General features: G+C 37.7%; 1 long non-coding RNA gene across 9 annotated transcripts in view; it reads right to left on the bottom strand.

The window, feature by feature from the left end:
- The window catches only part of LOC140608082 (uncharacterized), an 848,352-nt gene that overhangs the window by 705,435 nt on the left and 123,933 nt on the right, over window positions 1–18,984 (bottom strand). For all 9 annotated transcript variants that reach the window (XR_012010065.1, XR_012010062.1, XR_012010058.1 and 6 more), the window contains one exon: window positions 16,618–16,896. This is a non-coding gene — a long non-coding RNA (uncharacterized lncRNA). The remainder of the gene's footprint in view (window positions 1–16,617; window positions 16,897–18,984) is intronic.

Raw genomic sequence — 18,984 nt, forward strand, 5'->3', positions numbered from 1 at the left:
GGATTGCACTGAACGTGTAAATTGCCCTGGATAGCATAGACATTTTCACAATATTAATTCTTCCAATCCATGAGCATGGAATATTTTTCCATCTCTTTGTGTCTTCCTCAATTTCTTTCAGAAATGTTCTGTAGTTTTTAGGGTACAGATCCTTTACTTCTTTGGTTAGGTTTATTCCTAGGTATCCTATGCTTTTGGGTGCAATTGTAAATGGGATTGACTCCTTAATTCCACTACTGGATAATTACCCAAAAGATACAGATGCAGTGAAACACCAGGACACCTGCACCCCGATGTTTATAGCGGCAATGTCCACAATAGCCTAAGTGTGTAAGGAGCCTCAATATCCATCAACAGATGAATGGATAAAGAAGGTGTGGTATATAGACAATGGAATACTACTCAGCCATTAGAAAGAACGAATACTCACCATTTGCTTCAACATGGATGGAACTGGAGGGTATTAGGCTGAGTGAAGTAAGTAAATTTGGAGAAGGACAATCATTATATGGTTTCACTCATACAAGGAATATAAGAAAGAGTGAAAGGGATTATAGGAGAAAGGAGGGAAAATGGGCGGGAAAAATTAGAGAGGGTGACAAAACACAAAAGATTCCTAACTCTGGGAAACGAACAAGGGGTAGTGGAAGGGGAGGTGGGTGGGTGATGGACACCGAGGGGGGCACTTGATGGGGTGAGCACTGGGTGTTATACTATTATCTTAGTAAATTGAACCTCAATTTAAAAATATATAAAGACAAAAAAATTGAAATTACAGAGGATTCTAGATTTTGGTTTTAAATGTTTGATTTTCTGTTCCATTTTTTCTTTCATCGTTTCTTCAATGACTATACTTACAAAAATCCTTTCCAATCACAAGTGGATAAATACCTGACAGCTTAATATCCCACTGCTCTGTGTGCTTCATTAGGGGAAGTCCATTGTGGTGTGCAGTATGCTCACTCTTCACTGGGATGGTCTGTGTAGCATCCCTGCCCTTCCCCTATGCACTTAGTAACCCTTTCTGAGACAGCCCCATCTCTTAAGTGGTAATAATACCTATCATGAAAAGTTGTCATGAATATTAAATAAAATAATATATTGAAAACATAACATGGCATGCATAGTAAGAACTCAATTAATAGCATTACTTAACTCACATGAAATTAATTTTTGGTTTAGTATATCAACATAGATAATTTAATTATTGCCCCAAATATTTGATTAGTTGTCCTAGCATTAGATATTTTAAAAATCTTTCCTTCTGTGGTATCTGTTGCTGTGCGGCTGCTAAATCTCTATATATGCTTGAATTGGACATGGAAAGGAGAGACCCTGTTATAAAGTGATTTATGTGCCTGTGTTCTCACTCACTCTAGGCTTAATTATGTACTACTCTTGGGAAACAATAGCTTAAACTTTTCTGCCCTGTACCTCACATAGAACAATCTGGTGACCCTATCTAAGGGAAGGAACAGTGGAACCAAGGGCTCGCCATAGACCCTATTAGCACCTGCATATTGGAATATACCTTTCTTCACCCTGACACACACAGATGGCAGGACCAACATGAACAAGCAAGCATAGCAGGTGACCTACATGCAGGACCACAGAGCGAGCTGCCCCCACCCATTCTGCCCACAACACTGGCAGAGAAAATGCATATAACTTTTCACCCTTGGTGTTCTGCTGAAGGCTCAGAGGAACAAAGGTAAGACAGTAGATCCAAGGAAGATTATTATTCTCAACAGATCTCTGTCTCTCACCCTGTTTATTCTCTTCTGCTCTGAAGGATACGTTGAATCACTTGCCCCAGATGGGGAGAGGCTACCTGAAATGATGCTTTCAAGTTGCCAAATTCTCTCCCCATGTAACCTAACTTGTAGATTTTTTAAAATGTTTTCCTCCAGCTATTTAACTTAGCTCTTATCCTACAAAAAGGGAAGAAAAAAATCTTTAATAAAGAATATAAACAACTACACATAGATTTTTCACATTTCCTCTCAAGTTTAAGAGACAATAACTTTACGGTGAGGTAACCACTTGTCTTCAGACTAAGACCTGAATCAATATAAGCCTCCACAATCACAGCAGCCAGGGATCGTGGTTGAATTAGGTTGGGGAACGTCTAACACTCTCCACTTCCATTTCCACTCACCAATGATTACCATACATTTTTTTATTCTCTCCTAGAGTTCTGCTGCTACTTCCTCTGCCCTGGCCTCTGACTTAGCGTGCCACTGTGAAGTTTGCCTTGGTTCATTAATTCCTATGTAGGTTTCTGACTCTCCTCCAATTCACAGAGAGGATTTGTGGTTCTGGAAGGCTCATGGGAGCACCAACTCTGTGAGGGTCATTAGCCGTGCAGAGTCCCCTAGGCTCTGAGCTGCCGAATTCCTCAAGCACCGCTGACTTGGGTTTTCCCCTGGGTCTCAAGGCCACACATTGTACAAGCCCAAGATCTTAAAGCTGAGTGAGAAACTGAACCCCTCAGAAATGAAGGGAAGCCTTTAAGCCTCTATACCTCATTTACTGGCTCTTCTCTTTGTGGGTAGAGAGACCTGTAACAAACAAAGTCCCTTCACATCTCAGCCACTGGGGTTTCTTGACTAATAGTAAAGCTGCCTCAGATATGCCATTTCCACAAGCAATCCTATTTCAGAAACAGTCCTTTGTGGCCGTACTTTCCCGTTAGTCGGGACAGGCCTCTGCACATCCCCAGTTCATCTCCATTCTCTGTTTACTCCCAAATCCCATCTGCCAAAAGTCAAGGATATCTCTAAAAACTCACACGGGCTTCTCTTATTTTACTTGCTTCTCATTCAGTCTACTTTGCAAAGAAAACTAGCTGAACATTTGAAACATCTCTGGGAAAAAAAAAAAAAAAAGGAACCCGGTAACCAGACAAGAGAAATGTTCCATCATCTCCTCGTCACCATTGTCATCATCACCACCATGGACGTCACCATCTCAAACAATTATATAATGCCTAGTGTGTGCCAAGCACTAACATCACTGTTTTATACCTACTAATTTATTTGATCATTACAACAATCTAATAAGGAAAGTGATAGTATTATCCTCGTTTTACAGACAAGGAATCTTAAGCAGAGAGAGAATAGACACCTGTACAAGGTCACAGAGACAGTAACTGCCCAAGGCATCTCCAATTCCAGCAGCTGGAGCCAGGCTGCCTCCATACCATGACAATCCTCCAGTGGCTTCTGCAAAACCCTGTCATCTTGTGTAACCAGTCTGTCTTCTGGGTTTACAATTGACTCTTGAGTGTACCATTATGGATTCACCCCTAATGAGACAGTCACTAAAAAATTTCAACAGGGCAGAGATAGCTTTAAAAGCAGGCAAGCATAAAAATTGATCTTGAAATTTCCACAACAAAATAGCAGTTTTGCCACAGGCATATCCAATAACTAAATTATAACAAAACATTTTAAGCAATGCAGTGGCATTGCCTCCCATTTTCTGAATGAAGAAACTAAAGGTCAGAGAAGTCAAATATCTTGACCATCGCCATACAGGCACAACCTGAGCTACTTGCCAATAGCATGCATGTTCTTTCCACTTTAATGCACTCTTCATTTAAGATACTCTAATAAGTTGTATGATACCCATAACATACTCTAATGAATTACTCTGAAACTTAATTCTAGGAGGCTAAAGTTTAATTCAAGGGGAAATTCTTTTCAACTACCAACACCCTGTGATACCTCTAGTGACAAAAAGCAGATCCACCATTTCCATGTGCTCTTTATTGAGTTCAGATGACCCTCTTGACATTCAAATGAAAGAAATGACTAAAGGTGGAGGTGTAGATAGAAAGATCCTATAAACATTACACAGAGATGCTTTGTCATGTATAATTCATAGCCAAACTTATAAAGGTTTCTGAGATGCAGCAAAGAGCTAAAATTATTTTCTTTGATTCCTATGTTCAGCCCATTGAATGATAGAATACCCAAATTGACTTGTCTGCTAGGTGACAGCTAATCAGTTTACCCAAAACTCATTTGCAAAGAGTAAAGTTTCACCATTCCCACTCTCTTGATCCACTGTGGTATGAAGTACTGAAAAAGAAAAGTTTTGAAAGAACAATAAACTTGATTCAAATCCAAGTTGTGTCATTTATTATCAGTGCAAATGTGGAAAAAATATCCAACTTCCTGCAAGTTTCAGGCAATTCATGTAGAAAATGATAAGATATTATTATATATTTGTTTAGATTAGGGAGCACTTGGGATGCCTGGGTGGCTCAGCGGTTGAGGATCTGCCTTCGACTCAGGGTGTGATCCGGGATCTGGGATTGAGTCCAACATTGGGCTCCCTGCAAAGAGCCTTTTTCTCCCTCTGCCTATGTCTCTGCCTCTGTGTGTGTGTGTCTCTCATAAATAAATAAATCTTTAAAAAATAGATTAGGGAGCACCAATAAATGCCACCCTATCTTCCATGCTTGAGTTTAGAACCAATGAAAAAATAGACATAAGAGAAGACCAATCCCTATTGTAGTGCCTAGTATATTGGTAAACCTGATGAGGGACCATGGCTTTAGTTGGGATCCCTAAATTGCTCCAAAAACAGACATAATTATTCATCCACTCATAGGCAGAGTAGGATGAACCCTAACAGCTGGGATCTAGTCCAAAGCTACTTAAATGGTAGACCACATCTATGTCCTGAATACCTGTGACCTCAGCAAGCTCAAGTCTTTCTAAAAAAATTTATCAACAAGATAAATCAGCCTTATCAGTGAAGAGACAGTGAGGATGCCAAGAGTGAAGTTTTCAGGATTTTCGGGGAAGATGGTGGTGTAGGAGGACCCTGAGCTCACCTCCTCCCAATGATACAACTAGATAACACCCACATCAGCGTAAATTATCCAGAAAATAACTTGAAAACTGGCAGAACAGATTCTCTGCAACTAAATGTGGAGAGGAGGCCACATTGAAGAGGGTATGACATACACAGGCATAGTCAGGAGCAGAGCCAGGGACAGTCCCCCGGAGGGAGGGACACCATGAATGTGGAAAGGGAAGAGAAACAGACTCTCACACCAGGTAGCCCACACAGGTAAGATGAATCTCTGTAACATTTGGCTTTGAAAACCAGAGGGGTCAAATTTTATGAGTTTTTACAGTGAGCAGGGCTTATGCCTAGAACTTTAAAAAAAATCAGTGAGCTGGGCTCTGGGAGAGCCAAGAGGGCAAAGGAAACTGAGTCCCTGCCCATAAAGAGATAGCATAACAAACAGCCCTGCAGAGATACAGCATAGAAGCAGCAGCTTGGAAAATGCCTGGAGTATACAGGAGAGTGACCTGTGTACTAATCTCAGAGCATGTGACAAAGGGGCAGAGATCACTGGGAGATGTCACAGGAACAAAGGAGCGAGCAGGGGCCATTTCCTTCCCTCACACTCCCAACCTAGACCCCCAACACTTGCAGGAACCAGTGCACAGTAACAACACTTGCTACTTAACTACTTCACAGCACATCCTACCCTCATGTCACCCTGCAGACATGTCCTCTACAGCCAGGTTTTGGCTCCAGGTCCCTCCCACAGCAGACTCATGTAAGCCTAGCTAACACCATGCATCCCACCCTACATGCTTCTGCAGATCCACCCCAACCAACCTGACCAGCTTCAATCCCTGCGGCTGCAGGTCCTCTCCTTCAAAAAGACAACACAAACCTTGCTAACATTCTCATGCCCTGCCCCCACATTCTCCTGCAGACCTGCCCTCTCCAATATACTCTTGTCCAGAAGTAGGGCTACAAGACTGACAGTGTGCAAGCCACCCTGACAGAGGCCAATACCACACCAAAGCAACCCCTGCCCCATGGAGAGGAGTTGTTAAGGGGAAGATAACCACACACACCAGTCTGACTGTGGACCCTGCAGACATCTAGTCTTACTGCAGGCCCCATCTACCAACCAAAGCTTCTCAGGGGATAACATAGTCTTACTGCAGGCCCCATCTACCAACCAAAGCTTCTCAGGGGATAACATCTAGTCTTACTGCAGGCCCCATCTACCAACTAAAGCTTCTCAGGGGATAACCCTGCAGTTCAGTGCTACCACATTTCTGGAAAACGCCTAGTCCAATTCAAGTCAATCCCAAGGCAGTCCCAGATTGGCCCACTAGCAACACAGAGAGCAAACCTTGCTCACAACAGGCAAAGAGAACTATTATAGATGACTGGACTGAAGGCAAACATAGCCCAACCACAACACCAGGGCACACACAATACACACAGGAAGCACCCTCGAAATGCCAGATTCTGGTAAATAGGAGACATTGCACTACAGGGCACTACTTATTCAGAAGGCCATGACTTTCAAGAGTAGGAGTCATAGCTGACTTTCTTAACATATAGAAACAGACACAGTATTAGACAAAATGAAAAAACTGAAGAATAGGTCCCAAATGAAAGCACAGGACAAAATCACAGCAAGAGACCTAAATGAAACAGAAATAAGTTAAAATGCCTGACAGATAAGATAAAGTAATGGTCACAAGGATACTCACTAGAGGGAAAAATAAAGGACCTCAGTGATACCCTTAACAATGAGATTTTTAAAAAAATAAATAAATAAAAAAGAAGAAATCAGAGATGAAGAGCTCAGCAGCTGAAATAAAAAAATACAGTAGATGGAATAAATAACAGACTAGAGAAAGCAGAAGAAAAGATCAATGGCCTAGAAGACAGAGTATGGAAAGTGATTGAGCTGAATAAATGAAAGAAAAATATTAATACAAATGCAAATAGGCTTAGGGAATTTAGGAACACCGTCAAGCATAATAACATTTGCTTTATAGGGATCCCAGAAGGAGAAGAGAGAGAAAAGGGAGTAGAAAATTAATTTGAAGAAATAATAGCTAAAAACTTCCCAAATTTGAGGAAGGAGACAGAAATCTAGATCCAAGAGGCACAGAGAGCTCCCAACAAATTCAACCCAATGAGGCCCACACCAAGACATGTAGTAATTAAAAGGCAAAAAGTAATAATAGAAACATAATTTTAAAAGCAGCAAGAGGAAAGACAACAGTTACATACAAGGAAAACCCCATAAGGCTATCAGTGGATTTTTCAGCAGAAACTTTGCAGGCTTGAAGGGAGTGCCATGATATATTCAAAGTGCTGAAGGGAAAACACTTGTGGACAAGAATACTCTATACAACAAGGCTATCATTCAGAATAGCGGGAGAGATAAAGAGTTTTTCAGACAAACTAAAGCTAAAGGACTTCATCACCATTAAATCAGAAATGTTTTTAATGTTACAAGAAATGTAACAAGAAATGTTAAAGGAGACTCTTTGAGTTGATAGGAAAGACTGTCAGTCAAAGGAAGAAAAATAGGAAGCACAAACACTGTAAAAATCAGTCAAAGGATTCACAAAATAAAAGGATGTAAAGTATGACACCATATATCTAAAACATGTGGAAGAGCGGAGTAAAGAATGTAAGGTTTAAACTTAGGCAACCATTAACTTAGTATAGACTGTTATATACAGAGACATTATATACAAACCTAATGGTAACCACACATCAAATACCAGTTATAGATATACAAAAAATAAAGAGAAAAGAATCTAAGTATGTCACTAAAGAAAGCCAACAAAATATGAGAGAAGAGAATGAGAGAAGAAAGGAATAGAGAAAAACTACAAAAAAAAAAAACATAAAACAAGTAACAAAATGGCAAAATTACATACCTATCAATAATTACTTTGACTGTGAATGGCCTAAATGCCCTAATCAAAAGACATAAAGTGACAGAATGGATGAAAAAGTAAGACTCAACTATATGCTGCCCACAAGAGACTCATTTCAGACCTAAAAACACATGCAGATTCAAAGTGAAGGGATGGAAAGTATCTATCATGCATATGAATGTGAAGAGAAAACTGCTTAGACAAAGTAGACTTTAAAACAAACACTGTAAAAAGAGACAAAGAAAGACATTATATAATCATAAAGAGGAGCCTCCAACAAGAAGGTATAACAATTGTAAATATTTATGCACCCAGCATGGGAGCACCCAGATACATAAAGCAGCTCATAACTATCATACATGATGTAATTGATTATAATACAATAATAGCAGGGGATTTTAATACATCACTTATATTAATTGATGGATAATCCAAACAGAAAATCAACAAGGAAACAATGGCTTTGAATGACACACTGGACCAGATGTATTAATAGGTATATTCAAAACATTCCATCCTAAAACAGCAGAATACACATTCTTTTCAAGTGCACAAGGAACATTCTCCAGAATAGATCACATCTTAGGCCACAAAATAAGGCTCTACAAATTCAAAAAGATTGAAATAATACCATGCATCTCTTCTAACTACAATGCTATGAAACTAGAAATCATCCGCAAGAAAAACACTATAAAGAACACAAATAATGGAGGTTAAGTATTATGCTACTAAGTAATGAATAGGGCAACCAAGAAATCAATGAAGAAATTAAAAAATACATGAAGACAAATGAAAGTGAAAACACACTGGTCCAAAATTTGAGGATGCTTTCTAAGCTTTTCTTAGAGGAAACTTTGTAGTAATACAGGCCTACCTCAAAAAGCAAGAAACATCTCAAATAAACAACCTAACCTTGCACCTAAAGGATCTAGCTAGAAAAGAAGAACAAACAAAAACCAAAACCAGTAGAAGGAAGGAAATAATAAGACTAAAGCATAAATACATGAAATAGAAACTAGAAAAATAATAGAATGGATCAATGAAAGCAGGAGCTGGTTCTTTGAAAAGATCAACAAAATTCATAAACCCTGAGCCAGAATTACCAAAGAAAGAGAGAGAGAGGACTCAAATAAAATAAGAGATGAAACAGAGAAATAACAACTAACACCACAAAAACACAAAGTAGTATGAGAATATTATGAAAAAGTATATGCCAACAAACTGGACAATCTAAAAGAAATGGATAAATTCCTAGGAACATAAAATCTCCTAAAACTGAATCAGGAAGAAATAGAAAAATTGAGTGGACCAATTACCAACAATGAAATTAGTAATGAAAAGCCCTCCCCAAAAACTGAAGGCCAGGACCAAACACCTTCACAGGTGAATTCTACCAAACATTTTTAAAAAGAGTTAAGACCTGTTCTTCTCAAACTATTCCAAAATATAGAGGAGGAAAGAAAACTTCCAAACTCATTCTGTGAAGCCAGCATTACTCTGATACAAAACCAGATAAGAGTAAAACAGGCCAATATATCTGATGAACACAGATGCAAAAATCCTCAACAATATAGGCACAAACCAAATACAGCAAAATCATTTAAAAAAATAATTCACCACAACAATTAGAGAGGGAGACAAACCATGAGAGATTCTTAACTCTGGGAAACAAACAAACAAAAAGGTTGCAAAGGGAATGAGGGTTGGGGGATGGGGTAACTGGGTGACAAGCACTAAGGAGTGCACTTGATGGGATGAGCACTAGGTGTTATGCTATATGTTGGCAAATTGAATTTAAATAAAATATTTTTTTAAAAAGCATTCACCATAATCAAATGGGATTTAGTCCCAGGATGGAAGGATGGTTCAATATCCACAAATCAATCAATGATACATCACTTCAATAAGAGAAAGGATTAAAACTATATGATCCTTTCAATAGATGCAGAAAAAAACATCTGACAAAGTACATCTATTTGTGATAAAAATTCTCTGCAAAGTAGGTTTAAAGGGAATATACCTCAATATAAAAAAAAATCATACATGAAAAAAACACACCTAACATAATACTCAATGGTGAAAAACTGAGAGCTTTACCCCTAAGATCATGTACATAACAAGGATGTCTACTCTCACTACTCTTATTCAACATAATACAGGAAGTCCTAGCCACAGCAATCAGAATAGAGAAAGAAATAAAAGGCACCCACATGGGTAAGGAAGAAGTAAAACTTTCACTGTTTGCAGACATGGTACTATATATATAACAAAATCTGAAGATTCTACCCAAAAACTACCAGAACTGAGAAATAAATTCAGTAAGGCTGCAGGATACAAAATCAGCATATAGCAATCCATTGCATTTCTATATACTAATAATGAAGTAGCAAAAAGAGAAATTAAGAAAGCAATTCCATTTATAATTGCACCAAAAAACTATAAAATACCTAGAAATAAGCTTAACCAAGGTAAAGGCCCTGTATTCTGACAGCCATAAAACACCGATGAAAGCAACTGAAGATGACACAAACAAATGGAAAGATATTCCACATTCATGGATTAAAAGAACAATATTGTTAAAATGTCTATACTACACAAAGGAATCTACAGATTTAATGCAATCTCTATCAAAATACCAACAGCAGTTTTCACAGTACTAGAAAAAAAAATCCTAAAATTTTCATGGAATCACAAAAGACCCCAACAAGACAAAGCAGTCTTGGAAAATGAAGAACAAAACTGGAAGTATCACAATCCCAGATTTCAAGATAAAATGCAAAGCTGTAGTAATCAAAACAGTATGGTACTGGCACAAAAGTTAACAGATCAATGGAACAGAACAGAGAGCCCAGAAATAAACCCATAACTATATGGTCAGTTTATCTTCAGCAAAGGAGGCAAGTCTCTTCAGCAAATGGTGTTGGGAAAACTGGTCAGCTACATGCAAAAGAATGAAACTGGACCACTTCCTCACACCATACACAAAAAATAAACTCGAAATGGATTAAAGACCTAAATGTGTGAGACCTGAAACCATAAAAATCCTAGATGACAGCAGAGGCAGTAATTTTTCTGACATTAGTCACAGCAACATTTTTCTAAATATGTCTCCTGAAACAAGGAAAATGAAAGCAAAAACAAATTATTGGGATGACATCAAAATAAAAGTTTCTGTACAGCAAAGGACATAATAAACAAAACTAAAAGACATCCTACTGAATGGGAGAAGATGTTTGAAAATGACCTATTTGATAAAGGGTTAGTACCTAAAATATATAAGAACTTAGGTAACTCAACTGATGATTGCCAGAGAGTATAATTATCACAATGAACACTGAGTAATATGTGGAATTATTGAATGTACACCTGAGACTAATATAACACTGCATGTTAGCCATACTGGAATTTTTTTAAAAGAGTGATCCTTTCAGTTAAGAATCCCCTTATGCATACCCAAATATATGTTGACTATTTCACTTTTGATATAAGTACCTTAATTTCCAAAGTCACAAAGTGAATTTAAAATATTATTTTATTTCTTATTATATTCTTCTTTCAGCATGCCCTATCTCAATTAAAAGTACCATCATCCATTCAGAGGTTCAAACCAGATCTAGGAGTTATCTTTGATGGCTCTCTCTTTCTCTCTCTCTTTCTCTGACTTTCTTTATTAAACTAATCATGAGATCTTATTTAATTCTATCTCCTAAATACGTTTCAAATATTTTCTAAGTCTCTCCCATCCCACAATCACCACCTCTTCTAAGATATCATCACCCAGATTGTTGTACCTTCTCCCTATTTTTCTTCTTTCTACTTTTGCCTTATATCCCATCATTCATTAAAATAGTTCTCCAAACACTCCCCAGAATACTTTCTAACATGCAAATTAATTTCTATTTATCTGACTTCAATTCCTACCCTTTGTTCATCTTAAATCTCATTTTCTCAGGAAAGTCTCACTGACCAACTCTAGAGTTATGAGAGTTAGAGAATTTCGCTATTTACTTCCACAGCACCCTGTAACTCCACTTACGACAACATTCACATTAGATTTTCACCACATTAGATTAGATTTTGCATTAGATTTTCATTGCTTTTAATATCTGTCTTCTCCACTAGTTTTGAAATTCCATTAGAGAAGGGAGCAGGGTCAAATGTTCACAATTGAAAACAACTCCTTCAACATAGCTGGAACTTATTAGAGGCATAAAAACATGTAATGAATGAGTTAGCTATAAATTATGTTAATCTTTGAAATTACTAAAAATCTCCCATATGAACTATGAATGAGTTGGTCAAAATGCTCTGACTAGGGGTGCCTGGGTGGCTCGGTTGGTTAAGTATCTGCCTTTGGCTCAAGTCGTGATCCCGGGTCCTGGGGTTGAGCCCTGCATCAGGCTTTCTGCTCAGCAGGTAGTCTGCTTCTCCCTCTCTCTCAGCCTGCTACTCCACTGCTTGTGCTCTCTCTCTCTCTCTCTCTGTGTGTGTGTGTGTGTGTCAAACAAATAAATCAAGTCTTTTTTAAAAAGTTATTATTAACTTCAGCTTTCAGAAATGATGATATAATAAACTACCAAAGTATTTTCCTGAAGAAACAACCAAAAAACTTGGACATAATATAAAAAGCAACTTATGAAGGAACTAGAAGTTGAATAAAGGTGGACAGATTTTGACAGTACACACTCAGAGGAAGAGGAGAGAAGATGTGCATAAAAGCTCCCAACTTTATGGTTTTCAGTCTAGGGAAGTGCATTTGGTATAGTAGGATGCTGACTTAAAAAAATAGAGCCTACTTGCCTGAGTAACTAGACAACTGAAGCCAGGTAAAATATGGGTGTTGAAAACAATAGTGAAATCCTAAAAGAAAAGACAGAAAGGATTACCCATTTTTATCTCTCCACATCTCTGACCGAGGTCGGGACTAGGAAAAGTCCAGATGGGGAAAAAAAAAAAAAGTCCAGATGTAATGTAACTGAGTCAAGAGTTAAATATCTGAAGTGAGATCAGAGCAACCACTTAAGAAGCAGGGTTTTCATTTCACATCTGCATCCATTTTAATGCCCAATAAAACAAAAGAAACAATCCTGGCTGGAGAAAAAATAATGGAACCCAGAATATCCACAACCTGACATTCATATTGTCTAGGCTATGATCCAAAATTATGTGACATTTGAAGAGTCAAGAAAACATAGAACATTCTCCAGAGACTGTATGATTCCTAAATTAACAAGATGCTGGAATTATGGAACAATAAATTATTAATATGAAATAATTATTAACATGACAGATTACTATCATGTATTATTATCCAAAATAAAACCAAACAAAATAAGCTTACAATAAATGAAAAAAATGTAATTCCCAATAAAGAAATAGAAAACATAAAGAAGAGTCAAATGAAAAGTTGAGAATTAAAAAATACAATGTGTGAGATTTTAAAAAATTACTGGATGGACTTCACAACCAAATAAATACAACATAAGAAAGAGTAAGTGAACAAGAGAGAATAAATAGGAATTTATTTAGGAATAAATTAGGAATAGGAATTACCCTCAGGAACTTCCTAGATAATATCAAATTGCCAAACTTATGTTTATCTGGAATCTCAGAATAGACAAAAATATTTGAAAAAGTAATATTTGAAAAAGATAAAATATATCTCATACAAAATATATAAAGATCATCAAGCAGAATAAAAATGGAGAAGACCATGTCAGAGCCTATTGTCAAATGTTGAAAACCAAAGACAAGGGACAAATCTTATTATCAGCAAGAGAAAATGATATTACATAAAGGGAAACATCAATCTAATTAACAGCTAACTTCTCATGAAAACCACAGAGACCAAAAGAAATTGGAATAAGATCTTTAAAGAGCTGAAACAATTTGTCAATCAAGAATTCTCCAATCAGAGAAAATATTGTTCAAAAATGAGAGAAAAATAAAGACATATTTACAAAAAAAATTAATAGAATTTGATGTTGACATAAATGTGCTTAAAATAACCGCTAAAGGAAGTTAATTTGTTTTGGTAACAAATTACCAATTTCTAGTGGGTTAAAAATAAAACTATATCATTTTATAGTTCTAGGTCAGAAATCGAATAAGGGTAAAAGCAGGGTGTCAGAATATGTTCCTTTATGGAGGCTTTAAAGGAGTTTATTTCTCCTTGCCTGTTTAGGTGTTAGCAGAAATCTGTTCCTTGCATTTTCAAAATGAGGCCCTGTTTCCTTGTTGGCTATCAGCTAATTCTTGTTCCTAGCTTCTAGAGGTCACCTTCATTCTTTTGTCTCATGAACTCTTTCTTTCTCCATCTTCCAAGAAATGGCTGGTTAAGTCACTTTTAAAATCTTTTCTCCTCCTTCTTCCATCTCATTTCTATGACCCAGATGAGACAGGCTCTCCTTTTTTAGCCTCCTAGTATAATCAAAGATAAGGTCCTCTCCTCAAATGTATCTGTAAAATATCTTTTGTCATAGAAGATGACATATGCACAGGGATGGGGAGTAAGGAATGGTCATGTTTAGGGGCAATAATTCTTCCTCCCACGAAAGAGTATCCTAAAACATGAGGGATGATAAATTACTGAACTCTATTCTACATTTATATCTGAAACTAATAATGTACCATATGTTAGCTAATTGAATTTAAATTTAAAAATAAATAAAAATGAGAACAAAAAAAGCATGAGGAAAAGAATATATATCTATAAAGTTGAAAAATGTTAAATATTTTATAGAAAGTGACACAATACCATTTGCAAGTGAAATATGAAGCTGATATATAGTAATACCCAGAACTATTTCAAAAATTGCAGAGAAATATAAGAGTACAATATATCAAAATTTATGAGATATAACAAAGCAGTGTTTAGAGGGACATTTACACCTGTATGCCTATGTTAGAACTAAAGATCTAAAAATTATCTAAGTTTTCATCTGAAAAAAGTAGACAGAGAAAAATGAACCTAAATTAAAGGGAGAAAATATTAAAGATAAAGAAATAAATCAATGAAATGGAAAACAAGAAAATAATACACAAAAGTTTATAGAGCCCAAAACTAGTTACCTCAAACACATGTAAAATGAATAAGTACCTACCTGCACTAATCAAGAAAAAAAGACAGATACACATTGAAAGAGGATATATCACTACAGAGCCTACATTATTGACAAAGCCTACAATTTGAAAAAGTAATATTTTTCATTGAAAGGATAATAGTGAAATTTTATGAACTTAATACGGTAACACACTTAATAACCTAAATGAAATGAATAAATTTCTTATAATAATTTCTTATAATACAAGAAGAAATAGAAAACTTGAATGCCCTATATCAATTAAAGAATTGAACTTGTAATTTAAAAACCTTTCCACAAAGAAAACTCCAGGTCCAAATGGCTCCATTGGTGAATTCTATCACACTTTTAAGAAAAACTAATACCAATTCTATGCAGAAATAGTGGGAAAGGCAATATTTCCAAATCTTTTTATATGTCCAAAATTACTGCTAAAGATACCTAGACCAGACAAAAACATCACAAGAATAGAGAACCATAAACCAAAATCTTCTACGAGCATGAGTGCAAAAATCCTAACAAAATTTAGCAAATACAACCCAACATTGTCAAGTAGTATCTATCCTTGGAATGGTAGATTGGTTTAACATCTGAAAATCAATGTAATTCAACATATAAATATCATAAAAGAGAAAAGCCAAGGTGCCTGGATGCCTCAGTTGGTTGAGCATCTGCCTTCAGCTCGGGTCATGATCTCAGGTCCTGGGATCGAGTTCCACATTGGGCTCTCTGTTCAGAGGAGAATCTGCTTCTCCTTTTCTCTCCATGCTTGCTCTTTCTCTCTCTCAAATTAATAAAAATAAAATCTTTAATAAAATAAAACAGAAAAACCATATGATCTTTTCAATAGATGCAGAAAATACATTTGACATGAGTTATGATAAAAACTTCAAAACTAGAAATGAGGGGTAAGTTTCAAAACTTTAAGACATCTATGAAAACCTGTAGCTAACCTCATACTCAATTATGAAAGGTTCAATTAATTTTAGCCAAGATTAGGGATGAAGCAAGCATATCTGTTCTCCTACTTCTCTTCAGTATTAGAATAGAAAACCTAGTCAGTTCAAGAAGCCAAGAAAAAGTACTGAAAACACAAATATTGGAAGGAATAAAATGAACTGTATGTATAGAAGACGCAGTTGTGTTCATAGAAAACCCTAAGGAATCTACAAAAAAAAAAAAAATCTACTAGAACTAACAAGTGAATTAAGTCTTAGGACATAGGTTAATATGCCAAAATCAACTTAACTTTTATATACTAGAAATGAGTAATCGGAAATTAAACATTAAGGAATTCACTGTGTTTCCACAGCATAAAAATACTTAGAAACAAATTGAACTAAATCCGTGCAAGAACTGAATGCTGAAAACTACAAAACTTTGCCAATGAAAATGAAAGAAGACCTAAATAAACTGAGATATATCATCATCCTGATCCAGAAAGCACTTAAGAGCAAGATGGCAGTGCTCCACAAACTGGATCCACAGATTTAATTTAATCTCAGTAATAACCAATGAGATTTTGTTGAAGAAATTGACAAGCCAGGGGACACCTGGATGGTTCAGTGGTTGAGCGTCTGCCTTTGGCCCAGGGTGTGATCCTGGACTCCTGGGATCGAGTCCCACATTGGGGTCCCTGCATGGAGCCTGCTTCTCCCTCTGCCTGTGACTCTGCCTCTCTCTCTGTGTGTCTCTCATGAATAAATAAATAAAATCTTTAAAAAATTATTTCTTGTCCTTAGATTCCCTCCACCTACAAGATGGACTTAGAAAGACAATCCTTCAAGCCCCATTTAGATTTTTACCATTAGCAAGTCAAAGATCCTCCAGTCCTTCAGTCAATAACTTCTGTTGCCAAGTTCCAACTGGGTGCAGATACTGAGGGGGGTGAGAGGTGGTTAGAACAAACAGAAGCTGAGCCCCAGACCGAAGTCAGGACCATCATGACTGCACTCCCCCTTGGCAGATGAGCTGCATAGCGCCTGCTGGGACACCGTCTGTCACAGCTGTGTGGAGACAGAGGAAAAGCGGCGGGAAATGTTCACCTGTTTCAGCGGGTCATTTTTCACCAGTTGCAGATGGCTCTGTGGAAAACAAACAAACAAACAAAAAAGGCAGGGGGGTTTCAGTGACTGGCAAATTATCCTCAATATCCTGAGATGAATGAGCTGTCTGTCTAAACCAGGAGCAAGGCCTGTGGATCCACTGTGGGAAAGAGTCCAGGCTCCTCTCTTCTTTCCAACAATCTCCGTCCAAACCGCCAAGGGCCTGTGGTGCCTAGCACTGCACCGTCCCCCATGCCCTACGTGCTCCATGCACAGTGATTAGTGAGGCAGGGCTGTGCCTCAGACTCATCCACCCATTCCAGAAGTCCTTATGAAGCAGTGGTGATACCTGGCCCACAATAGATGCTTAACAAATACCTGTCAAAATACAGTACATTGAAACGCCATTCCCTAAAATCATGGAAAAATAAGGCCTGGAGCTTGCCCTTTCCCCTCTATACAGTATTTTCTGACAATGAAGTCTTGTTAACATAAAAGTCTAAATCGGACTCAGTCTGATGGTCTCTGTTGCTCCAAGACCCCTTCCATTGTCCCAAATTCCCGATTTAATTCTGAGCTGACACTCCCCTCCTGTACTGTCAGCACAGCTGGGACCATGGGAAGTAAAAAATTAACAGTAACAGGCCGTAGTGTGATCATTAAATAGTGACACTTGTTTGTGGCATCCACAACATTTCCCTTCTGCTTGAGCCACAAAGACCCGTAACGGCTGCTTTCTCTCACCTCGCAGCGAAAAACTTTCACAAAAGGCTCCGAGGGCCCTCATCTAGGGCACAGCGTAAGTTTGCCAGTGTGATGAGATTCTGAGGAAGCTTCGATCCTGAGGAATAACTCTGGTTGTTTCATGAGAAGCTTGGCCACCTGTACCAACAATTTAGTAATCGGTGGAATTCAGGAGGAAGGCCTGTATGTTATGTCAGAAAGCCTACGTTATCTAAAAGTAAAATAGGCCCTGACTTTTCTTGGAATCTCCTCCACGACTCCTTTTGGCCTTTAGCTATCCACATGTGGGACTTCGTGTGTCACCACTTTGGCCACTAAAATGTGAACTGGATGCCTAATGACCTCAAAGAGCCCCTGCCAAGGAATGACTAACCGAGAAGAAGCAAAGCAGAAGGCATCACGCAGTACACCTGTGCACTCAAAGAGTTAACACATTTCCAAAGCCCTCTACCCCTTGGGAGGATATCCCTCACTTTGAAGTAAAAAAAATAAAAAATAAATAAAAATAAAAATAAAAAATCCAGGTGTGCCTAAAGAGGAACGCTGAGAGAATGGAGGAGGCTGCTTTTAGGGGATATTGAACTCCAGACCTTAAATGATTTAAATGCAATCCCCATGTGCAGCTGCTAAACCAAAGCACCTCACCCCAGGGAAGAGATGAGAAATTTTGAGGACGATTGAACACTGAGAATTCTCATCGTGGCTTAGCAAAAAGTGACTTAGCACATGTGTTTCAGTAATTATGAAGCATGAGGGTGCTCTGTGGCTCTGGAAAGGCACAGTCACGGGTGTGACCACTCTGGTGCTGGTGTAAAAGGCAATCAGACGAGGCAGCCATGAACATCTTTAGCCTTTGCAATTTACTGATGCTCCGGGCAACTTCTTCTGGGAATGGTGTCTGCGTTGTGCGTGCTCACCAAGATTATTCATTGCTTTTTAAGATTGGGTGTGCAGAGCTCATCAGAGGGAAGAAAAGGAGGGGGGGTGGAAGGCTTATTAAGTAGCTACTGTATATGCAGCACCTACTGGGGGCCTGGAATTTTACATACATATCTTTCAAATAGGAAAGAAAGGAGAAATTTTTACTGTGAAATTCTGTATTATTAAAGAAAGGTATAGAAACAAAATTTCTCTAAACTCTGCAACGAGCCATAAAATTAAAGATTGCCAAGACCTCAGAAGGCCACTGCATACTCCTTGCCTCTGAACACCTGTCCCTCCCCTAAAGTTTGGTCCCACTTTTGGCAATCCCATTTCTACTTTGTAGGTTTCCTGTATAAGCATGTCTTTCTAAACGTTATCGTTTATGGTGCTTGTTTCTGAAATATATATAAATGGAATAATGCAGCGCAGATCCTTTTCTATCTGGCTTCTTCCATTCAA

This window comes from Canis lupus, chromosome 17 (genome assembly GCF_048164855.1).
Source record: "Canis lupus baileyi chromosome 17, mCanLup2.hap1, whole genome shotgun sequence".
Taxonomy (NCBI): Eukaryota; Metazoa; Chordata; class Mammalia; order Carnivora; family Canidae; genus Canis; species Canis lupus.